Genomic DNA, 7,639 nt, shown 5'->3' on the forward strand with positions numbered 1-7,639 from the left:
CATCTGACCTGCCTCTTGAGAAATCTGTATGCAGGTCAGGAAGCAACAGTTAGAACTGAACATGGAACAACAGACTGGTTCCAAATTGGGAAAGGAGTGCTTAAGGCTATATATTGTCACTCTGCTTATTTAACTTATATGCAGAGTACATCATGAGAAACGCTGGGCTGGATGAAGCAGAAGTTGGAATCAAGATTGCTGCGAGAAATATCAGTAACCTCAGATATGTAGATGACACCACCCTTATGGCATAAAGCGAAGAAGAACTAAAGAGCCTCTTGTGAAAGTGAAAGAGGAGAGTGAAAATATTGGCTTAAAACTTAACATTCAGAAAACTAAGATCATGGCATCTGGTCCCATCAGTTCATGGCAAATAGATGGAAACAGTGACAGACTATTTTCGGGGGCTCCAAAATCACTGCAGATGGTGACTGCTGCCATGAAATTAAAAGATGCTTGCTCCTTGGAAGAAAAGTTATGACCAACCTAGACAGTGTATTAAAAAGCAGAGACATTACTTAGCCCACAAAGGTTCGTCTAGTCAAGGCTATGGTTTTTCCAGTAGTCATGTATGGATGTGAGAGTTGGACTATAAAGAACGCTGAGCACCAAAGAATTGATGTCTTTGAACTGTGGTGCTGGAGAAGACTCTTGAGAATCCCTTGGACTGCATGGAGATCCAACCAGTCCTTCTTAAAGGAAATCAGTCCTGAGTATTCATTGGAGGGACTGATGCTGAAGCTGAAACTCCCATACTTTGGCCACCTAATGGGAAGAACTGACTCATTTGAAAAGACCCTGACACTGGGAAAGATTGAAGGTGGGAGGAGAAGGGGAAGACAGAGGATGAGATGGTTAGATGGTATCACCGACTCAATGGACGTGAGTTTGAGTAAACTCCAGGAGCTGGTGATGGACAGGGAGGCCTGGGTTGCTGCGGTCCATGGGGTCTGAGTGACTGAACTGAACTGAATCAGGAACATGTGTTTTGGATTTCACTTGACGAAAAAAATCAATTTCTATTTTGTAAAAGCACTAACATTTGGGGACTTATGTTTGATAGTAGCTAGTCTTTTCCATCAGATTAAGAGATTTGGACTTGATTCCCGTTAGGAGTAAGAAGTTAGTCACTGAGAATTTTTTTTAACAAAGGGAATAATATTGTGAAGACCAATGGCAATTTAGACTTTGCTGGTGGTACAGTAGATGAGAATCTGCCTGCCAATGCAAGGGATATGGATTCGATCCCTGATCTGGAAAGGTTCCTCGTGCCTTGGAGCAACTGAGCCCATGTGCCACAACTGCTGAGACTGTACTAAAGAGCCCTTGAGCTGCAACTACTGAAGCCTGTGTGCCTAGAGCCTGTGCTCCACAAAGAAGAGTAGCCTCTGCTCACTGCAAATAGAGAAAGCCTGTGCACAGCAGCGAAGACCAAGTGCAACCTAAAAAAAAAAAAAAAAAGAAAAGACCAGTGGAAATTACAGTTGTAGGGATTGAAGAATCCTTCTGAGTGAGCTTGTGAGATCTTGGGACTGTTGGTATTTTCAGAATACAGGCTGACTCCTGATTGGGCTGGGGGAAGATTGCCATGATCTTGGGGAGGCTTTCTAGAGGCTGTGGAAGGAGCTGCTACAAAATGAATCCTATATTCCTGAAGTTTAAAATCTCTTTTCTCTTTGGTAAAAGTCCTAACTCTGGCATTGCTTCATCTAGCCCAGTGCCTGATACATTATAAATGTTGAATGGAAGTTAGTCTTGTACTCTTGGAATGCTTTGAGGAGCTACCACTAGTTGAGTGCCTACTGTGTAAGAAAGTCCTTTCACCCACTGAATCATCACAAAAACCCTGCAAGATGCTGTCAGATTTTACAGATCAAGAATCTGAAACTCTGAGAGTAACTTGCCCAAGATCTCAAAAAACAATCTTATTCTGAAACCCATACTTTTTCCATTATAACAAGATGCTTTCTCAGAAAATCATAATGGCTAATATTTACTGAGTGCCTGCCAGTGCCAGGCGCTCTGCTGGGTGCTTTACAAACATACAGAAGCAGCTGGTGCATCAGACATTGTAGGCTGTTACTAGTGTATCCAAACTGTGGACTCTGTGGGAAGTAGGTGTCTTAGTCTGCTTAGTCTGCTGCTTAGTCTGCTGCTTAGTCTGCTCAGGCTGCCATAATAAAATATCATAGAATGAGTAGCACAAACAACAAGAATTTATTTCTCATGTTTCTGGAAGCTGGAAAGTGCAAGATCACGGTTCTAGCTGATTTGGTTCCTGGTGAGGACTCTTTTCAGAGAAGGCAATGGCACCGCACTCCAGTACTCTTGCCTGGAAAATCCCATGGACGGAGGAGCCTGGTAGGCTGCAGTCCATGGGGTCACTAAGAGTTGGGCACGACTGAACGACTTTACTTTCACTTTTCACTTTCATGCATTGGAGAAGGAAATGGCAACCCACTCCAGTGTTCTTGCCTGGAGAATCCCAGGGACGGGGGAGCCTGGTGGGCTGCTGTCTATGGGGTCACACAGAGTCGGACACGACTGAAGTGACTTAGCAGCAGCAGAGGACTCTTGGTGAGTAGACAGCTGAGTTCTCACTGTGTCTTCATGTGGAAAAGAGTGAGAAAAGACAAGCTCTCTGATCTCTTCTTATAAGGGCACTAATCCCATCATGAGGGCCCCACCTTCATGACCTCAGATCAGATCAGATCAGATCAGTCGCTCAGTCATGTCTCTTTTCAACCCCATGAATCGCAGCATGCCAGGCCTCCCTGTCCATCACCAACTAACCCTAATTACCACCCAAAGGTCCCATCTGCAAATATTCCATTGCTGTTTAGGGTTTCAATATATGAATTTTGAATGGACACAAACAGTATATACCAGCAGGAAAATATAAACATTATTTTAGGGCAAGGTTGGATTCTTTTGGACTTCTCTTTAGGACCCCTGGCCCATTTTCTTTTGTCCTCTTAGTTCTTTGGCGCTATTTCTTCAGGCTAGGTGGAAGGGTGATCCAGGGTTTTCAGTAATACTCAGGTCCTGGAGCTCCCCTTCACTCTATTGACTCTCAGACCCACTCTAATCTGAAAGTGTTCATATCACATCAGTCCTTCCTTTATTAGTGGTGAGAAGATGTGGCTATGAGAACTCACCTATACATTTATTCTCATTCATTTATAGTTATTTATTAAACATTTTGAATAAGGATTATATGTCAACAGCTGGAATAATAGCCAATGACAATGTAGCTTTCTGGTTTCAAAGGGCTTTTACCTTCTTGGACTGATTTGATCCTTACAATCAATACTGTGAAGTGGGCTATATTATTACTATGTAATTAAAAACATTTATTTATTTACTTTTGGCTGTGCTGCGTCTTCACTGCTGCATGGGGTTTTCTATGGTTGCAGTGAGCAGGGGCTACGCTCTGGTTGCAGTGTGGGGGCTTCTCATTGTGGGGGCTTCTTTCATTGCAGAGCACAGGCTCTTGGGTTTGTGGGATCCAGTAGTTGCAGCTCCCAGGCTCTAGAGCATAGGCTCAATAGTTGTGGTGCACAGGCTTAGTTGCTCCAAGGCATCTGCCTGAATTAGGGATCCAATCCATGTGTCCTGCGTTGGCAGACGGATTCTTCACCACTGAGCCACCAGCGGCTTCACCACTAAGCCACCAGGGAAGCCCCTGTTTATTACTGTGTAATTTTTATCAATGAAGAAGCCAAGGCTCAAAAAGACTAAAATGCTAAATAACTTGACCAGAGTCACAGAGTCACAGAGATGGTATAATATTCAAATCACGAATTTCTGAATCCTTGAAATTCCCTGGTGATCCAGTGGTTAGGGCTCTGCGCTTCCACTTTGGGCATCACAGGTTTGACCCCTGGTCAGGGAACTAAGATTCTGCATGCTGTAAAGCACGCCCCCAAAATAAAGAATTTCTGAATCCCAAGTGCTCCCCTCTACCTTCTACATCCATTACAGTGCAAATTCTATGGTGTCTTAGGCCTGGTTTCTTGCTATTTCAGCCTTGTTACCTTAATTTGTAACTTTAGATAAAACAGCTGTAGCAGACAACCCCCCGATCTCAGCATCTTAACATGATAAAGACTTCAGTATCACATAATCCAGTGTGGATGTCTGTGGTCAAGTAACTCAGGAATCTGGATCTGTTCATGCTGTGGCTCTGTCATCTTAACTATGTGGCCTCAGGTTGCCGAGGTGTCATCCTGCCAGCAGATGGGGAAGAGAAACCATGCGGAGAAACGGTAACCACTATTAACCTCTTCAGTCCAGAAGTAACACATCACTTCTGCTTATATTCCATTGGTGATAACCAGTTCTATGACTTTACCTCACTGCAAAGGGGCTGGGGGTCAAATTTAGCCACGTGCCATTTCCACTTTCCATCAACATGGGGTTGAGTCAACATTCAAGATTTGATAAGAGTTGTCCTGGAAGAAAAGAAGCCTCTGGGAAGAACTTCAAATGTTGGTGAAGCATCAGGGCCCAAGGTGACTAGTGATAGAAGTGGTCTTTTCCCCTCAAGAAAGAGTTATTTCTGTAGTTTTTATGATTTTTATACTCTGCTGAAAAGTTTGAAAATTTTTACACTATCACAAAGTAAACAAAGCTGTGTTACAGTCATAATTTTAGTCATTGATTTCATGCACTTGACAATTCTATAACCTTTCTAGCAGTTTCAGAATACTTCTCTCTGGGAAATTGTGTGGGTGGGAATGTCCTCTAAGCTTCCTGGGCCTCCCCAGTGCCATCAGAATAGAGGGGGTTAACCCCGGAGCCTGGGAAAGCAGTAAGGAGGCAGTTCAGTCATCTTGCTGAGAGCTCCTCATCTGCCAGAGAGAGTGGAGCCAAGTGGGCAGGTTCAAGAGTTATTTAGGGACTTCCCTGGTGGTCCAGTGGTTAAGAATCTGTGCTTCCACTGCAGAGGGCACAGGTTCCATCCCTGGTCAGGGAACTAAGATCCCACATACCTCAAAGTGAAAAAGTGTTAATCACTCAGTTGTGTCCAACTCTTTGTGACCCCATGAACTGTTGCCCACCAGGCACCTCCATCCATGGGATTCCCAAGGCAAGAATACTGGAATGAGTTGCCATTTCCTTCTCTAACCTAGGGATTGAACCCCCTGTCTCCTGCATTGCAGACAGATTCTTTACCATCTGGTGCAGCCCAGAAAAGTTCTTTAGGAGGTGTCATGGACAGGGTGTGAGGGTGAAGGAGAGGGAAGCAGGACATTTTGATTTTTGAAGTCATTTGGATGCCAATGGAATGTGACTCTAAAAAAGTTTGACTTTTAGCTTAAAAAAAGATTCCCTTGTCCTATTCCTAAGCAAGGGAGAAGGAAGAGTCATGGCTGATCACGGGTTCTTGGCTCAGAAGATGGGAGTTCCTCCTTGAGATGGGGAACTTGTTGGAAGGAGCAGGTGTCAGGGTGAGGCTGGGTGAAGGAATTTGTTCTCCTTCTGGACATAGATGGTTTGAAATACTTCCTGGTCTCCAGAGAGTCATTCTTTGTATTATGGAGCTAGGCCTTTCTGGCAATCTTTCTATTGCTCCAGACATGCTCTTAAAGGAGAAGACAGAGGGTGGTTCAGAAATTCAGAAACAGGAGTCAATCACAGATGAAATAAAGAGCGTGTATGTATGTGTAGATACCATTAGGAGCAGGTTGGGGTTACAAAGACAATAGATTTTCTTCTGCACTTCATACACAACATTTGCACATTAATTAGCGCACATAAAAATGCTTATGCAAGACTCCCCCTGCAAATCTCAACCACGCTCCTAATTTAGGAATTGTCCTTCTCTTTTCTGGTTGCACCCCAAACCCCTAATTCCTGTTGTGTAAGGTTGGACTTGTCTTACCTGAAAGAATTGGCTGGCCTCCCTCCTGCCAGTTCAGGGGAACTTCCCTTTATGCCTGGGTCAGAGCTGTTGGGGAGGGAGCAGCTGTTGAGGGGCCAGGATTGGGGGAGAGATTGGCTTAGTCTGGTCTTAGGGAGTGTCCTTGTCTGTATCTATCTGGGTTCCTTTTTCTGTCTCTTTCCTCTCACAGATTGTGTGGCATTTTGGAGGGTGGAGTGCCTGGGCACCCAGCCCACTACATCCCGCCCCAATCTGGCCCTGGGCATGAGCCACATGGTGCTGGCCATCAGCCTGGCCTCTTGCCCATCCATTATAGCCTCAGCTGCCAGACTGGCACAGGTATCCAAAGGAACTACTACTCGGCCCTGCCCTCCCCCAATTCTGTGGCTGGGGCCAAAGTGAAGGAGAATCAGATGGAGAGAGAGCACCCTGGGTAGGGAACCAGTGTCAACCCCACCCTCCATAGTGGAAAGGGTCATCTGGACCTTGGGGTGGACGCCAGGCTGCAGTCCATGGAGGACTCCCTTAGTGTAGGGATGGGCTGGGGCAGTGTTGGGAGGAGACAGCATTGGTTGCTTGGGTGTGAAGGAAGACGCCCTTCTAGGTCCTGGGAGATGTTCCCCTTCTTTCTGTGTCTGTGCAAATCATGTGAGCTGGTGCATGTTTCCTGCTTATGGGTTTATCCCCTAATGGGACCATGCACAGGGCTCTGATGCTGTGGGGAGGGGCTTTTAGTTCTGCCCAGGCAGCGCAGATGTGAACCTGCCGTGAATACTGCATGTCAGGCTGTATGAATCTGTTGCATGCAGGAATGACATCTGTGAGAGTGCTGTTAGGGTACAGGAGAAGTACACGAGTGACAGAGGCATGGGGCCTTTTAGTCCCCTGGCACAGACCAACTGTGTCTGCGCTATGGGGCACTGAGTATCACATCATTGGCCCCTGGTTGTGGAACCCATGTGCCCTCTTTTCTGAGCACAGCGGCTTGGCCCGGGTGTAGACTGCTTCTGGTCATGGGCAGACAGGGATTGTCTGGTGGGAGCTATGTCTCCGGAGCGTGCTGGCTATGCCTTGTCTTTCCACCTATGTGAACCGTGTGTTCAAATATGTGAATCCCCTCGAGAAATGTTGGGTGGTGAGGGGGTCGGAAGCCTGAAAAAGATGGGAGAATTTATGAGCTGCTTTTGTCGGGAGACAGTCGTAATGAAGAAAATTCAATTTTCTGCAGCTCCAAGAGTCAATATGTTAAATCTTGGAGAAGCTGTGGAGTGACAGCAGAATGGCAAAGTCAATGGGACGTGTGTGGGGGGAAGCCGTCTATCTGCGTCTGCAGTGAGGCAGCCTCCTCTCTGTACCCTTGAACTGCAGCTGGAGACAGGATGGAGTCCAATACCTGAGTTCCTGGAACTGCCCCTCTCTCCCATCCTCCTCCACCTCAGTGGCCATCATGTCCTGCCTCTGGGAAAGCTGCTCTCTCCCAGATTCAATTCTACCCTAGCACCTTCTCAGGAAGTCCTTCTTATAGTCTAACCACCACTCCCTCTTGCTGTAGTTACTAATTTCACAGTGGCTGTTTATAGCCCAAAGTGATTAGTAGGAAAATTTTCTTTTCCTCCCAACTTTTCATCCCCACTCTCCCTGCAGCTACTCCATGGCTGTCCTCCTGTTTTCCAGCAGGTTTCAACTTTTTTCTAACCAGTCTTTTCCTCCTCCTTTCCAGCTTCCTGTTCTAGGAGGCAGGAGCATGGCAGG

The sequence above is a fragment of the Bison bison genome, unplaced genomic scaffold (genome assembly GCF_000754665.1).
Source record: "Bison bison bison isolate TAMUID 2011002044 unplaced genomic scaffold, Bison_UMD1.0 scf7180017864383, whole genome shotgun sequence".
Taxonomy (NCBI): domain Eukaryota; kingdom Metazoa; phylum Chordata; class Mammalia; order Artiodactyla; family Bovidae; genus Bison; species Bison bison.